General features: G+C 51.3%; 1 non-coding gene across 1 annotated transcript; it reads right to left on the bottom strand.

The window, feature by feature from the left end:
• Nucleotides 1-8,922: 8,922 nt before the first annotated feature.
• Nucleotides 8,923-9,025, bottom strand: LOC119057138 (U6 spliceosomal RNA). The gene has a single exon (XR_005084006.2). It is a non-coding gene; the product is annotated as a U6 spliceosomal RNA (small nuclear RNA).
• Nucleotides 9,026-16,035: the final 7,010 nt, after the last annotated feature.

The following is a 16,035-nucleotide window of genomic DNA, read 5'->3' as shown; positions in this document are numbered from 1 at the left end:
ACAAATTGTGTCATATCCTGTAGGAAGAGGTGCTGAGGGAGGGATGGGGGACTGGGAGACCAGGTGGCAGAGGCAGGGGATTGTGACGTTCACCCAGAAAGCTTGGACTTTGTCCTGGAGACCAGAACGATTCATGAGAAGGTTAAAGAGGGCAGGGCAGGCTGTGGGGTGGAGATTGGAGGCAGGGAGACCAGTTAGGGGGTGGTTGCCATGGACCAGATGTGGAATGCTGAGGGCCTGAGCTGCGACAGCGACTTCAGAGGTGGAGTGGAGGAGGAGATTTTGTTTTTTAAGGAAGCAGAATGGAGAAGTTGGGGTCTTGTATGTGAGAGAGATGGAGTGGGAAGAAGGGAAGTTGGAAACAGCTCACAGGATGCTGGGGGTGTGGAGATGCCCTTTACTGAGATAGACAGCATCGGGGAGGGGCAGCTGGGGAGAGGGCAGCAACAATGTGGAACGTTCTGGTGAACTGCCAGAACTTGGCTTGGGCAGATCTGAAGAGCATCTAGATGGTGGGTGACTGAAACCACAAGCTTGGCAGTTATATTTTATATGCTACTTAGGATTAGATTTACTATGACTGCCAAGAGGCCGTGGTGTCAGGAAAGTTCATCAGAAGCTAAAATCTGGGCTCTGGGGGAGAAAGGCCAGTGACACGAGCTCATTTCTCTCTCGTGTGAGTCAAGTCCAGCAGCAGAGTCCACCTCTGCCCTGGCAGCTCACGGTCGCCCAGGACCCGGCCTCTTTCTCTCCTACTTGTTCTGCCATCCCAGCGGTTGACACCCACTTCATGATCCACAAGCAACTTGGCTGAAGTCCCACACTTGTATTCCAACCAGCAGGAAGGGAGAAGGGGTCATAAGGACACACGGATGGCTGCACCTCACCGCAAGGGTGCTCTTGTTGCTCCTCCGTGTTTTAACCTGGTGACTACGCGCCAATGAAAATCAAAAGTCTCATTACCAAGAAAGAAGAATGAATCTAGAATAGTGGTTCTCAACAGGGGCCATATTGTCCTCAGGGGACGTGGGTAACATCTGGGGATATTTTTGCCTGTCACACTGGGAGGGATGTTACTGGCACCCAGCGGGTGGGGCCAGGGATGCTGCCGAACACCCTACAGTGCACAGGACAGCTCCCCACACAACCGGCCCAAAGTATCAGTGGTGTTGAGACTGAGGAATCCTGGCCTAGAAGGAGAATGTATTGTCCCATTACTGCAACCAGGAGGATGTGCAGGGTGAGTGACATGTCACCTGTGGGCATGTAAGACACCTGTCCCTAGTGGGCCACAATGGCAGGGGATTTCAGCAGTTTACATCAAGACTGGGGTTTTATCAGATTTGCCCCAGTTGGAGAGGCTCCCGGCCTCATTCGATAGCAAGGAGGCTTTGTTTGTTTCTCTTTGTTTTATTGTTTTTTTATGTGGGTCTCAGAAATGCAGATTTCCAGGACGGACACACAGGGAAGGGACTTGTTTAAGATGTGGGCTTTCTTTGCCCACCAGCTGCCCACCCCTCCTTGGCTGCTGGTGAGGGAAGAAGCCCCATAGTCTGGGCAGCTGGGACTAGGCTCTGATTCCAGTCCCTTGCTCACAGTGTGACCCAGTCAGAGTCCTACCTCCAGCCTCCTGGCCTTAAGCTGGGGCTGGGAGGCCAAGGTGAAGCCCTATGGCCCTAAATCCACAGAGACACCAGGGTGGCTTTGCTGGCTTTGCCCACAGCCTTGGACCAGGCCTTTCTGTGCTTCCTTCCTCTGGGGCAGCCTTCCAGCCAAGTCAGCATTTCTGAGCCCCTCCCACCGTCATTTCCTTTTAGACTTGTGGCCTTGAGTCTGAAGGGAAGCTGGCTTGCCCCGGCTGTGGTCGGTGCCAGGCCATGCTGAAGCTAAGGCCTGTGGGTCTCCAGAGTCCCCAGGAAGTAATGTGGCCAAGAGTGTGCCTGTCAGTGGGATGGGGAGTATGTAAATGGCTCTGCCCCTGAGGAGAGCCAGGGAGAGAAAGAGCCCCCAAACCCTTCTGAACTCTGGGGTCCCTGCTTGAGTGAACAAAGGTCACTTCAGGCCAAGAAGCCCCCTGCTCTTCTCTGGCTATGAAAAGGCCCCCTGAAAAGTACTGGTTTCAGAATCGCCTATTGGGCTTGGGCCAGAGTCGGTCCCTGCAGTGGCCCTGGAAAGCAGGGTCTCCATGAGCTCAGGGAGGATGAACTGCTGCCTCTTGACCAGTTTCTGGGGGCTCAGAGGGCCCTGGGCGTTTCTCAGCATTTTCAGATACCCAAGTTCTTCAACAGCATTCAGCACGGACCGGAGCGGGGCCACAGACTATCTGGCCTGGTGACCTCTGACAAGTGGCCTAAACTCTCAGTTGCTCGGTCTCTTTCTCTGTTAAATGAGGAGCATCGCACCCACCTGGGGTTGTGAGTGTTATGCAGTGCCATGCCTGGGAAAGGTCTGAAGGGTGTCCGGCCACAGGCAGCATGCAGGAGCAGCTATTGTCACTGTCGCTGTGTTCACATTTGGTGTCTCTGGAGAGCCTCTCTACTCTGACCAGAAAGTCCTCTCCTGAGCTGCCACGCCAAATCTTATCGCTGAAAGATCTTATCTATAGTGGGAGGAGCCTCGGTGACCCAGTATTGCAGATGAAGGAAGAGGCCAGGGAAAGAATTTGCCAAACGTCACCCAGGAGCCTGCGGCAGGGCATGAGCAAGGTGAAAGCCCCGAGCGACACTCTCCTCTACTCTCTCAGGGCTCTCCAACCCCCTCGGAGAACAGCCCCAGTCCTTTCACTTCCCAGCATTCTTGTTGGGAGAGACCCGGATAACCAAAGGCTATTTTTCCTCCGTGCGACTCAGCGTCGGTGCCTGGAATCAGGAAACGAGGTGATGGGAAGTGTCCCAATGTCCTCACAGGGCTGGACTTCCTGAAACACTGCCGTGGCAGCAGCTGCATGAGTTGGTGTAACATTTAGCCTTCGTTAAAAAAAAAAAAATCAAATATTGGAAATGGGGGAGAAGGGAGAGGAGGAGGCAGATGTGAGAAAACAAGCTTTTCCAGCAGAGAGATTAGTTATTCCAGAGTTGATACATCAAGACATAGAGAAGGGGAAAAAAGAAGAAAAGAAGAAATAGGGGCATTAAGCATTTCATTTACAGTTAGGGAGAGATCTCTTAACAGCTTCATACAAATCATTTACTATTAAAGTGATTACCTCTGGGGGAGGTTCTGGAGATAGGAGAATTTAATTTTTCATGTGATACTTTTTAGTGCTATGAATTATTATTATTATTTGCTGTACACATATGTTAGGTCTGTTAATAAAGTGGTTAACTCTGAGCTCAGACGCAGGCAGAGGCTGCTTAGGCAAAGCTACGGTGCGGCTCCTTGGATGCAGCCCTTCAGGAAGCCGCCGGCCAGGAGCAGAGGGCCGTCTCTGTCAGTCAGGCTCCAGCTGGGCCCTCCCTCTGGCCCCTCTGGGTCCGCTAAGATCAACTCCTGGAGGAAAAAGAGAGAAGATTGGCCCTAGGACTGTTCAACAAATGGAGCTAGAACATTTAGTTAGTGAGCCCTGACTGGAGCGGCATCCTGCAAACTGAAAGGTCATGGGTTTGATTCCCAGTCAGGGCACATGCCTGTTGCAGGGCCAGGTCCCCAGCTGGTAGCATGTAAGAGGCAACCAATCAAATGTTTCTCTCCCTGTCTTTCTCCTATCCCCTCCCTCTAAAAATAAATTAATAAAATTTATTTGTTTAAAGATGTGTTTAGTTATTTATTTTTAAGGAGATAGGAAGGGAAGGAGAAAAAGAGGGAGAGAAACATCAGTGCATGGTTGCCTTTTGCATGCTCCCAACTGGGGACCCAGCCTGCAACCCAGGCATGTGCCATGACTGGGAATCGAACCAGTGACCCCTTGCTTCATAGGCTGGCACTCAATGCACTGAGCCACACCAGCCAGGGTATCTTTTTCTTTTTTAAAGAAAATTTATTTACCCATATGGAAACAACAACAAAAATCCCTACCTCAAACCATATACACAAAAAATCAACTCTAGATGGATCTAGAACTTAAAAGTTAAATATTAAAACCTTTAGAAACACTATTTGATGAATATCTTTTTGCTGTTTTACTTCCTTAAATGAATAAGTTGCTCATCAAAAGACATCTTTTTTTTTTAATGATTTTTTAAAAGATTTTATTTATTTATCTTTATAGAGGAAGGGAAGCAGAGAGGGAGAGAAACATCAATGTATGGTTGCCTTTCGTGCATCCCCTGCTGGGAACTGGCCTGGAGGGAATCGGCCTGCAACCCTGGCATGTGCCCTGACTGGGAATCGAACCTCGATTGTCTGGTTCGCAGGCCCGCGCTCAATCCACTGAGCTACACCAGCCAGGGCAAAAGACATCTTGAATAATGCCAAAAGACACAGCTACCAACTGGGAGAAAATAATGATTTTATATAATCAACAAAGTATTAGAATTAAGAATATATAGAAAAAAACATAGAACCCTTAATCAATTATCAAAAGAAGAGACAATGCAATAGAAAAATGAGCAAAAGATATAAATGGCATCTCACTGGAAAAGTATGTACGGCCGATAAACATATGAAGACACACTCAGCCTCATTAGCATTCAGGGAAATATGAATAAGCATGGTAAAGGAATATCACTTTGACATCCATCTGGCTGGCAAAGGTTCGACAATACAAGGGCAGGGGAGATGCAGACCATGAAAGCTCTTAAACACAGCTTATTGGAAATATAAAGTTATATATTCTCACAACTACTTTAAAAAACAATTTCACATTTTCTGGTTAAACTGAATATACATTTACCTGTCAGTAGGTTGAATTAGTATTCCCATCTCACAAGTGAGGAAACTGAGGCCCAGAGTGTTACTGACTTGTCCAAGTTTATAGCTCATAAGTACCAGAGCTGGTCTAGCTCCAAAGAAGAAGAGAAAGCCCTGATGAAAACACTCCCAGACATTGGGGCAACTGCTGGCTGGGGGCGGGGTTTTCTGTGATCCCAGAGGAGAAAGAAATGTCCCAAAATAACATACAGGTAGACATGTGAGCATAGCCATTCCTTGGCTTCTGGCCCTGCTGCAATGTGAGTTCTGGGATAATAATTTCAGGTGCACCGTCCTTTTCCCTCCATTCAGCCAGCGTGCACCGCGAATGCCCACGCGGGCCTTGCGTTGGTTGCATGTGAGTGAGATGAGAAGGCACTGTTTTCTCTTGCCGCAACCAGCCCAACGAGGAGACAGGTACACAGGAGGCCTAGAAAAGTGCTGTGCTGGGCGGCAGCCCCGGGGGAATGTGAGACAGGCTAGTAGGCCAGGACAAGCGGAATAGGGAAACTGAGACAGATCATTAAACAAGCAGTTGGCAGCCATCTAGTAAATTTTATCTCCCCTAAACCAAGGGCATTTGACGGTAAACAGTTTGCACTTCTGCCAAACCAAGGGATAAATAGTTAAGTCACCCTGCTCAGGGAGATAAATAGCAAAAATTCAACTAGTGACGTTTACCAACCACACCCAAGGACAGATGAAGTTAGGGGAATAAATCTCATTTTGCTATATCAGCATAAAACTGATGAATATTCTATTGAGATCCATCCTCCCCTAAGACCTCCCCTAAACCTTTAAAACCCCTCAAAATGAAGGTCCCTGTGTGCTCTTCCTCTCAGGAGCAAGGCTGCTCCTTCCCCTTCCCCTGCTTCTTCCCCCACAAGCCTGTATTTCCTAAACCTTACTGGCAGCTTGCCTGGGGCTAACCCCTTGACCCTGTCCCCAAGGCCCCTTTCTTCTTAGTGAGCTAAAGCAGCCAGCTTAGGCTCATTTCCCCACCCAGTCCCTCTCCTGTTGCGGCTTCTGTGTAAGCCCTTCCTCGTTTGACTGTCCCCAGCTTTGATAAACTCCAGCTCTAAAAATCACCTGGACTCGTGTTGTGAAATCTTTCCTACGTGAGGTCAAGAACACACACACCACTGGCTGGCCCCAGGCAAACCTGCTCAGGGCCAGGTCGGGTAATAGCCAGGCACCCTGGGAGGTGGGGTGGGTAGACACCTCACCCCGTAACCTAGCTGCAAGCGTTTCTGTATCTTGTGAACAAATGAATCATTAGGAGACCCAGCTGAGTTGGGGATTGTCCCAGGTCTTTCATTGGTAGAAAATGTAGGCCCAGAGATAACCAATGACCTACCCACAGGCACATAGTTTTGGTGTGACAGAGCGGGGTCTGGGATCCAGGTCTTCTGGTGCTAAACCGTGCGCCATTCCTAGCTAGTTGTACTCCAGGCCCCTAAGCTAACGAATGGTTTGAGCGTGCCCTCCTGAGGACCAGCCTCTGCCACTGAGAACAGAGCACTGCTCCCGGTTTTCCTTCTCAGAAACAGACTTTCCTCTTCCATCACCCCTCTGATCAACAGTGATTGAGATCAACAGGGTGAATCACACCTTAAGTAGAAGCAGATCTGTATCGACACCCCTTGGTCAGCTTCCTGTGTCGGGTTCAGAAGGGTCATTCCTCTGGAGTTTTCCGACTCCTACCCAGATTCAACACCACCCTGCCCATGTGTCTTCCTTGGGATGTGATTTGGGGTGGGGTTGGGAACATGTGTCGGGGCCTTCTGGTTATGTGGATCTCCCCACAGCCTGAAACACCTCCGCCATAGCCAGTCCTCTGCGACTTCTCCAGAAAGACCCTGACAAATTGAAACACAGTAACTTGCCATCCGTGAGTCCCACACTGCAGCTATGAAAGTGCTTTACAGTTTATAGGGTGACCGCACCCCTAGAAATGTTTTTGATCCTCAGCACGGTTATGAAAGGTAGGGCAGCACCTTAAACATGTCCCTGTGAAAGAGGAGGATGTTGAGCGAGGCCCAGAGAGGCAGAGGACATCAGCCTATCAGAACCAATACCTGAGTACAGGTCTTGAACTCAAAATCCTGTGTCCCTCAGATAATAGACAGTTGTCTTAGAGAGCAGATACCGACAGTTGGGTTTTGATAGGAAGTGGAAGGGATGAGGGGGAAAGCTTCTGGAGCAGGGGAGTCGAGTGGCAGACCTTGGCTAGAGGGGAGATTGTGAATTCCAAGGGCACTGATAGTTCGAGCAGGAGGAAGGGTGCTTGGCAGTGGGGAGAGGCCACACAGGAAGAGTCGGGGGAGCTCTGGGGAGCTGTGGTTGGGCCCGTCCTGAAGCCGGAGGAGCTGGGGTGGATCTCTCCCCTAGGCTTGCGTCTGCTGCCTGGGCCCTGAGGGCCTCCCAGCTGGCTGCCAATGTCTGCTGCTTGGCTCCTGGCCAAGTGTCCTCCGAGCCTGTCAACACTGACCCAGTCATGCTGGCTCGTGACTGTGCTTGTGTGACCACGAATGAGTCAAGAGGGGAAGCAGGCATCCAAGGGCTTCCGGGGGATTCCCAGGGTGCAGGCTTCTCGGGGCCTGGATGAAGAAGGCCTTGGGGTGCCTTGGAGGCTGGGGCTCCCTAGAGCTGAGCTGTGAAGTTGCCCTCCTCCCAGGGTGGAGGGCCAGTCAAAGTATCCCCAGACCTAATTAATGGCATCAGTCGGGAGGGGCACAGAGGCCACGCTGGTGGAGGAAGGCCTGGCTTCCCTGCAGCCTGGCAGCTCTACTTTCCGGGGTGAGCAAACCGAGGCCCCCTTTTCCCCAGAAGGACACCTAGCAGAGAAACCACAACAGGGGCTCCAGGGGCCCCCATTTACTGAGACCTACTACCTGCCAGGCACTTATGTGTTTATAAATTTAATCAGATTTTGAAAATGACATTTGATATGATTACATATATGTGCTATACAGTGAAAGATAGAACTAGTCCAGGAGTTCTCAATCTGGGGTTCGTGGAGCCCTCAAAGACCTAAGGACCGAATTCAAGAGGTCTAAACATTTGGAGGAGGAGAAAACACATCTGTATTTACACTGGCCTCTACCTGAATGTCTTCCCTTCAGTGATGTGGCCACGAACCACAGCAGTATTAGCAGGACCTGTGATGGTGTCACTGACAGAACTGTGGATATTTTCAAACCACGTGACAATTTTCTCAAATGTTTCAAAATATGGTTTACATTTATCCCTAGTTCAAAATCACAGTTGCTATTAGGCCTCTCGCCAGGTCTTAATATTTCATGCGTTAATTAGTCACTATTACTATATCAAACATTTGTGTTTTAAAAACATGTGATAACTACATTTTAATAGAGTGAGTTTCCTTTATAAGTCTGTGTTATTTTTTAAAATATATTTTATTATGCCATTACAGTTGTTCTATTTCCCCCCTTCATTCCCTTCTACCCTGCACACCCCTCCCCCACCAATCCCCCCTTTTGTTTATGTCCATACATCACAAGTTCTTTAGATTCTATATTTCCTCTACTATTCTTGTCCTCCCCCTATCTATTTTCTACCTCCCGTCTATGGTACTTATTTTCTGTACCTTCTCCCCACCTCTCCCCCTCCCACTCCCCTGTTGCTAACCCTCCATGTGATTTCCATTTCTGTGGTTCTGTTCTGTTTTATTTTGTGAATTTAAGAACATTATCCTGAGAAGGGGTCCACAGGCTGCACCAGGCGACACCAGGGCTCTGGCGCGTGCACGGAACAAAAGCTCCCGATGTAAGCCCGCCCTGCTGTATTCTGCAAGATACCCATATTTAAAAAATGGATCCTGCTTTTTTTAAGGACTACATTCCAGTTACATAATAAAATTGAGCCCTGGCTGGTGTGGCTCAGTGGACTGAGTGCTGGCAGCTGGGGAAGTGAAATGTCACCGGTTGGATTCCCATTCAGGACACATGCCTGGGTTGTGGGCCAGGTCCCCAGCTGGGGCCATGCAGCCAATTGATGTTTCCCTCCCTTTCTTTCTCCTCCCCTTCTCTTCTCTATGACAATAAATCATATATATATATATAACACTTCACGAATTTGCAAGTCATCCTTGTGTAAGGGCCATGCTAATCTCTGTATCGTTCCAATTTAGTTTATGTGCTGCCGAAGCGAGCACAAATAAATAAAATCTTAGAAAAGAAGTTGAATGTTGATCTTGTTTTATTTAAGCAAGTGAAATTCAGCTGCCCACCATCACTGCACGGTGACCCATCTACCACTCTCCAGCTGAACTCTCAGTCCGTGAGCAGGAGACTCTTTCCCCAACAGGCACTTGAGTTGTTTCACTGATAAACAGCCTGGAGCCCTCGTCATGTGTCTCTTCACACCACGTGTGCTCTCCGTAATTACTCTGGGCCCTGCGTCCTAAGAGCGCCAGTTAAGGGACAGAGGTTTTTTTGACTAGAAAAGAGGCTGGTGGTGGAGGGCTGCAGGGGAGAGAATATGGGACAGCTGTTTTGCTTTGATGAAGGGTGGCCCTTGCATTCCTGCACGTAGCTCTGGAAGTCCAACAAAGACAAAGAGAGGTTTGGAATCAGGATGGCTGGGAATGACCAGCTTAGTTTCTGTTTTCTCCTTGCAGCCCACTTCTTCCGCTCAGCACTTCCCCTCTCTGGAGTCCCGGGTCCTCACACTGCCCCCCCCCCCCTGTCAAAAAGTGCTCTGAGAGAGAGCAGACGGTGGTGTGGAGGGAGGGGCGGTTCTAACACAGGGGCTGGGGCTGGGGCTGGGGCTGCGGGTGCTCAGGGCACTGGGGGACCCATTCCTGCACTTCCCTGAGTCTCGGTTCCTCTGCTGCAAAACAGGTGTGATTCTGTCTGCTCTCGCTGACATGGACTAAATGAGATGGTAGAGAGGAAACGTTTTATAGTTCCAAGTCACAGCGATCGCCCACTCACTCACACCAAGGTTGAAGCAACTGACAAAGATTCAGGGTGGCTTTTTCCAGTGGGCTTTGTATTTAAACTGGGAATCAGGTCTCGCTTCCTTTCCAGGGGTGAGCTCTCCCTTCACGGGAAGGGGAGAAACACGGGTTAGAGCTTTGAGGAGAAATATCCTAAAAGTGTTTATTAATGCACATGATCCTGATCATTCAGGATTCAAATACTGAGTGAGCGGACAGGCCAGGAGTAGTGACGGCAGACTGGGCAGGCCTCAGGGCTAGTAGGATAAGGGGACCGCAGGAAGGCAGAGCCCTCCCTACCCCCACCCCCCACTGCACTGCGGCTTCCTACTGACACAGAGGAGGTTCCTCTGGGCCTGAGGCTGGAGTGAGCGTACCCAGCCTCCTGATGGCCTGCCCCTGGGGTGCTGACCTCCACACTGCGGGGCCAGCCGGCCAGGCCCTGGCTGGGCTCTGCGTCCTCCCTCAGTCCCCTGGGTTCAGGAGGCCGGCTCGTTGCCAGGCCTGATGCTCAGCCGCACGGGCTCCCTAGGCCAGGCCTGGAGGCCGGGGAAGGAGGGCCCCGGAGTGGAGTTGCCTCCTCAGTGAGACCCAGAGTCTCCCCACTGCCCGGATGGCTCCTCACAAAATGAGCAAATCCGAAACTGATAGAGACAGAGGAGAGTAGGAACCAGGACCCAAAATGAGGAGCTAAAACTGAGAGGGGAAGGGGTGCCCCGGCAGGACAGGCCAAGTGCAGACAGAGCTCCGGCTCTCCTCAGAGCTGACTCCAGGCGCCGAGGTGCCTGGTCTCACACGTGAACCCCCGCAGGCCTGCCCTTCCTCTTCCCTCCACTCCCTCCAATCCCCCCGCCCCACAAAGCCAGCAGCTCTCCTCCATCTCATACCTCCCCAGGGCCGGCATTACCCAGGATGACCCTCCCCTCCACACACACCAGAGCACCAGAGCCGGAGCTGCACCTGTGAAGGACAGGGCTGGTGGTGGGGTGGGGAGTGACTCAGGACTCACCTCTGGGTTTGCTAACAGAGGCCCATACTCACTCCTTCTGACCAGGAGGTTTTAAGCCTTGTTTCTAAACCTTCAGCCATTTGTGAATCACTTTCCAGACTTTTGCTACCTAAACTATTATCCATTTAATATTTTTACCTTAAATCAATCCCTTTAAAAACTTAGCCTAGTTCCAAGCAATAATACCTGTGAAATCACAAGTTTTGATGAGCTAATTATTTTTTTCCTGATTTACATTTGGATTGATATGTTGTTTAAAAAAACAGAAACAGTTCACCCTCATATCTTGTAAACTCACGTTATGGACCACATTTTAAAATTTATCTTGTAGTCCATGTTTTGGGAAATTAGTCAGTGGGAAGACAAAGATTTGTGGATCCTGTCCTACTACTTCCTAGCTGTGTGACTTTGAGGAAGTCACTTAACCTCTCTGGGTTTCAGTTTCTCTAGCTGTAAAATCCTGCTTCCCACAGCTGTCATGGGCATGGGTGTGAGTACGGAGCACAGGGGCCCGGCCATGGTGGCTTTCCTCCTCCTCCTGGAATCCAACCCACTTCTTGCAGGATAACCTAGGCAGGAAGCTTGGTGTCTCCACTGTCTTCCTAACCTCAAGGAGCTACCACGTTCCAGGGTGTCCTCCACTAAAGGCTTGTCTGGGAAGAGGTGTGTTCCTTTGACACCCGTCCTGGAGTCTACAATCCCAGGGAAGTGCTTCCTGGGTTGCCCCAGGTCTCCAGGCTGCAGTGTCAGCTCCTGAACTTGTGTTCCACCCTCAGTGGAAATGGGAATTAGTTAGGGAGCCTCCTTCATGGGGTGGGGGACACCTGAGGATGTGGCAAGGCTTGTGGGATGCTGGGTTCAATGCTGGCATTGCCACTGTCTCACGGTGCCTTGGGCAAGTCACTGGCTCTCTCTGCACATGGGCTTTCTCACTTGTAAAACGAGGGGCCTGTGTTGACTGTGAACCCAGCATCTCCCTCACTTCCTTCCCCCACTGCAGATGGGGTGGGTGGACGGGCCAGGGACTCCTGCCTTGTCCTATTGAGTAACTAATTTGTTTCTCTTCTGGTTGAGGATGTGGGAACCGGGAGGGAGTAGGGCAGGGTGGGGTTGGGGTTGGAGAGGAAGTTGTTGATGAGGGTGGGAGACTGGCTGCCACTGAACCCTTCTCCACTGGAAACTTCCTCCTGGTCCCTGCCCGCACACCACTGCCAGGAAGAGTCTGTGGGTTTCTAAGGATGGTCTGGGAAGGGTTAGATTAACGAGGGGGTCAGGGGCCTGCCTGGTGGGCTGTCTGGACTGTGCCTGGTGCCTCCCTTTGAAGAGTAAACTCCAGATACTAATCTGAGTCTCCAACCATGAGGGGGCTGGGAGGGTTCAGCGGTCACCTAATCTCATCCCTCATCCTGTTTGCACAGAAAGGGAAACTGAGGCCCTGACTGGTTTAGGGTTATGCGATGATTTGGAAGCAGAGTGGGACAAGAGTCTAAGGGTCCTGCCCTCTGCCCCTTCCTTCCCACCCTCCTCCCCCAGCTCTGGTGATGCTCCCAGAGAGGCTGGGGCTTCTCTAAAATATGCTCTTGTTGGTTCTTAACAGGAAGTGTGGGCATTTTTGCTCCGAGCTGACAACCACAGCAGCTATACACATACACAGAGACGAGCACATGCACCCCAACATACACACACTCACACCCTCACCCAACCACTGGTACACAGCTGCGTGCACACACACAGAGCCACCTGCTTGTACTAGTCAGCATTTAGTTGCACAGACGGGACATGCCTGGGTCCTTCTCCTTGTGCCAGGAGATGCTCAGTCAGAGGCTCCCACCTTGTGCCCTCTGACTGCCTTCTACTCCACAGTGGAGAGTGGGTTTTAAGGGGAGGAGCCGAGACAAGGGTACCAGGCAGGGCTTCGATGGTGGTAAAGGCCCACACCGAAGGCTGGGCCCCATGGCGGATGCCCGTAAGTCCTGTCTTAGAGGGGCTGCTCATACATAGTTCACAGGGCTGACTGACAGGGAAACCACCAATTTGTCACAGGGCCCAGTGAGGCTGAAGAAATGGGGTCTTGGAGAAGTTAACTCACTGCACCACAATAGCCTGGCATGTAAATAGCAGAGTCTAGATTTGAACTTGGGTCTGTTAGACCAACAGCCTAGGTTCATAGTCCCACAGGCATGCCTTTCTCCATGCCAAAGGAACTGATCCAGGTAGCAGCATCTCGCATACCCATAAAATGCCACTGAACTTCTCATGGACAAAATAAAGGAAATAGTAATATTACTGAAAGCCTAGACTTGAGGAAAACTTCATGGACAAGGTGGTATTGAAGCTGCTTTAAGAATGAATGAGAGTTTATTAGAGAGGAGACCAAGAAGGGCTTTCCTAGCAGAAGGAACAGCATGAGCTAAGGTAGTACAAGAAGATGCAAGGGCCAGGGAAGGGCATGGTGCCATGGAGCAGGGGGCGACTGACCAGAGAAGTGTGTGGTTGGAGATCTGGATGGGGCTGGAGGACTGACATGCAGGTCGGAGAGGTTGGAAGGGCCTTGAGTGCCAGGCAAAGGTAGTTGGGTGCCAGGATGTCCTGGAAGATGCTTAAGGAGGGATGAGAATCCTTTGTTATGTGTTCCAGAGGCTCACTGTGATTCCAGGATAAAGGATGCTAAGGGCTGGGTGCAAGGAGATGAGGTTGAGGTGGGGGACCAAGGAAGAGCTGTTACAGGTGTTCAGGCAGGGGTCATGGGGTTAGCACCAGGCCTGGAGCAGTGAGATGGAGAGGAGGTAGGGTGAGGGAAGAGAGATAGCTTGAGAATAGATAGGGTCAAAGATGATTATGCAGCAGTGAGGTGCAGGCTTCTGGGACCACCCGGGCTCCACCTCCACCCCAGCCCAGGCTGCTGGGTTCAGGCCGAAAGGCCTCAGAGGAAGCCCAACCCCTGCCCCAGATTCCCTGTCATTTCCAGGAGCTGCCCACCCCACTTCCCCTCAGGGGAAAGCAGCAGGGACCCCCTACTTTTTAAACTAGCTGTGGAGTAATAATCTCTGCAGAGCTAGAAGGACATCATTACATTAGCCGCCCACACCAGGCAGACCCTGGGTCCACCAGCAGTGAATGAGGGACCCTGCCCCTACGAATGGCTGCTGGTGCCCCTGGAAGCCAGATGAGGCTCCTGTTGTTACTGCCTCAACTGACTGCTCTGATGGATCTGCACAGTCACCGGTGCTTCCACCAGGTCTGGGGCGGTCATGCTGATTGACCAAGTCTGGTCACGTGCCCATCCTTAGCTTCAAGGGAAGTTAGGAAAGAAAGTATCTGGCGTACTTAACCTTGGCAATGGAAGCTGGGCTGTCCCTTATGAGTGGAGAATACTCCCCACAGAGTAAAGGGGTTTCAGATGCTGGGTGGCCAAGAGAAGTGACAAATGTCCAATATGCTACTTATGGGGATGTTGGTGAGAAATAAGTTCCATGTAAAAGTGCTTAGCAAAGCATAAAGAACATGCTTAGGAAATGTTAGCTCTCGTTCCACTAAACTGTAAGCTCTATGGGGGCAGGAAGGGATCCTCTTTTCTGCTCCTGGTTTTATCCCTAGTGCCTAGCGTGGTGCCAGGCATGTAGTAGGACCCTGGCAAATGTTCTTTTTCGTGAACGTCTTGCTCCTCAAATCTGTGCTCTGTCTAGCCTTTCTCTCCTCCCCTTTTTGTCTTTGCCCCAGCTGTGGCCACAGTGTTTTCCAGGGAGGAAGCCTATACTGTACCAGGAAGAACTCTGTGGGAGGCGTCAGGTTCCATCACCAGCTTTCTGTGTGACCTTGGGCAAGTCACCTCTCCTCCCTCGGTCTGGGCTTCTGTACCTGCAAAGTAGGTACAGTAACCTCAGCCACTCAGCTCCCCACCGCTTGGTGTGAGGGACACATGCGAAAATGTGAGAAGCTGGTTGCAAAGTGGCAAAAAGCCTCTGTACCAAAGGGGGGGGGGGAGGAAGCAGCTGCTGAAGCCATCCACTGAGAAGTGTTAGGACCCCACCCCAGAGGATCCGTTTTTTTTGAAGCAGGGCCGCGGGGAAAGCACTTGGGGAAATGGCCTTCCTCTTCCCTCAGCGCAAAGCCCTGGTGCTCATGTATCTGTGAACTGAAGCTATTTTTATGTGGCTCAGCTGCGATTATGACAGGGCCACTTCCTGACACGGAAGGGTGGGGAGTAGACCTGAGTCATCAGGGGGACGTCGGGCCGCCCGGGCTAACACAGGGCTGCTCGTGGAAATCAGACCTACCCCCGAAAACGACTCCAGGTCTCCGCCTTCCTCAGGTAGAGGCCCCAAGGAGGGCTGTGGAGCTGACGACCAGCGCCAGGAAGGACTAGGTCAGCCATTGGGCTTGGAGCCTGTCAATCACTTTTGATGTTCCAGTGAGCTGTGGTTGGCAGTGTCCTTGGGCGGGAACGCCACTGAAAGGAGCTGAAATGAATGGAAAGGGCTTCTTACACACCCTTCTTGCTCCTTGCAGGGTTGGCCGGCTAGAATTGAAGTTTCTGCCAGGGATTATTCCACACGAACTGTGTCCACACTGTGTTTAGGGGCTTTACATGCCCCCTTGTACTGAGTTCTCCCAACACCCTCCCCTTAGATAGAGGTGATTTGTCTCCATTTTATAGATAAGAGCACGGAGGCTCCACGGGGATTTGACTGACTCAGCTCCACTGGACTCCCGGCTGGCAGTCCTGGGCTGAACGAGCCAACAGGAAGGGTGATTATTTTTTTTTACTGGAATGACAAGAGAAGCTTTCCCAGAGAAGGCGACATTTGAGCTGGGTCCTAAACAATGAGCAGGATTTAGCTTCTGGGTGCAGGGAGAGGGGAGAAGGAAGGGCATGTGACCAGAAAGGATATAGCACGGGCAACAGCATGGAGGTGTGACCAGGCCTGGTTTGTTTGGGGGTGTAGGTAACTCAAGGTAACTGGGGAGCAGCCGCGGCCGAGGGCACACCAGGGGAGGGCCTTATATGCCAGGCTAAGGGAGTCGGGCTCTTTGGGGTGCCCACAGAACCGTGCAGGCCCTAGGCGCCCTCCCGGAAGTGTGGTCACGCAAAGAGAGGGGAGGGGAGCCCACAGTGGGAGGAAGGACGGGCTGTCAGACCCAGAGGAAACGAGGTAGGTTTCCTGCCCTGGAACATGAGCTCAGGCAGCGACCGTCTCATAGGCCCAGCCTCCAT

This window comes from Artibeus jamaicensis, unplaced genomic scaffold, assembly GCF_021234435.1.
Source record: "Artibeus jamaicensis isolate MK-2021 breed Jamaican fruit bat unplaced genomic scaffold, CSHL_Jam_final contig_548, whole genome shotgun sequence".
In the NCBI taxonomy this organism is placed as follows: domain Eukaryota; kingdom Metazoa; phylum Chordata; class Mammalia; order Chiroptera; family Phyllostomidae; genus Artibeus; species Artibeus jamaicensis.
Note: the sequence above shows the minus strand (reverse complement) of the source record. Positions and strands in the feature narration are given on the sequence as shown.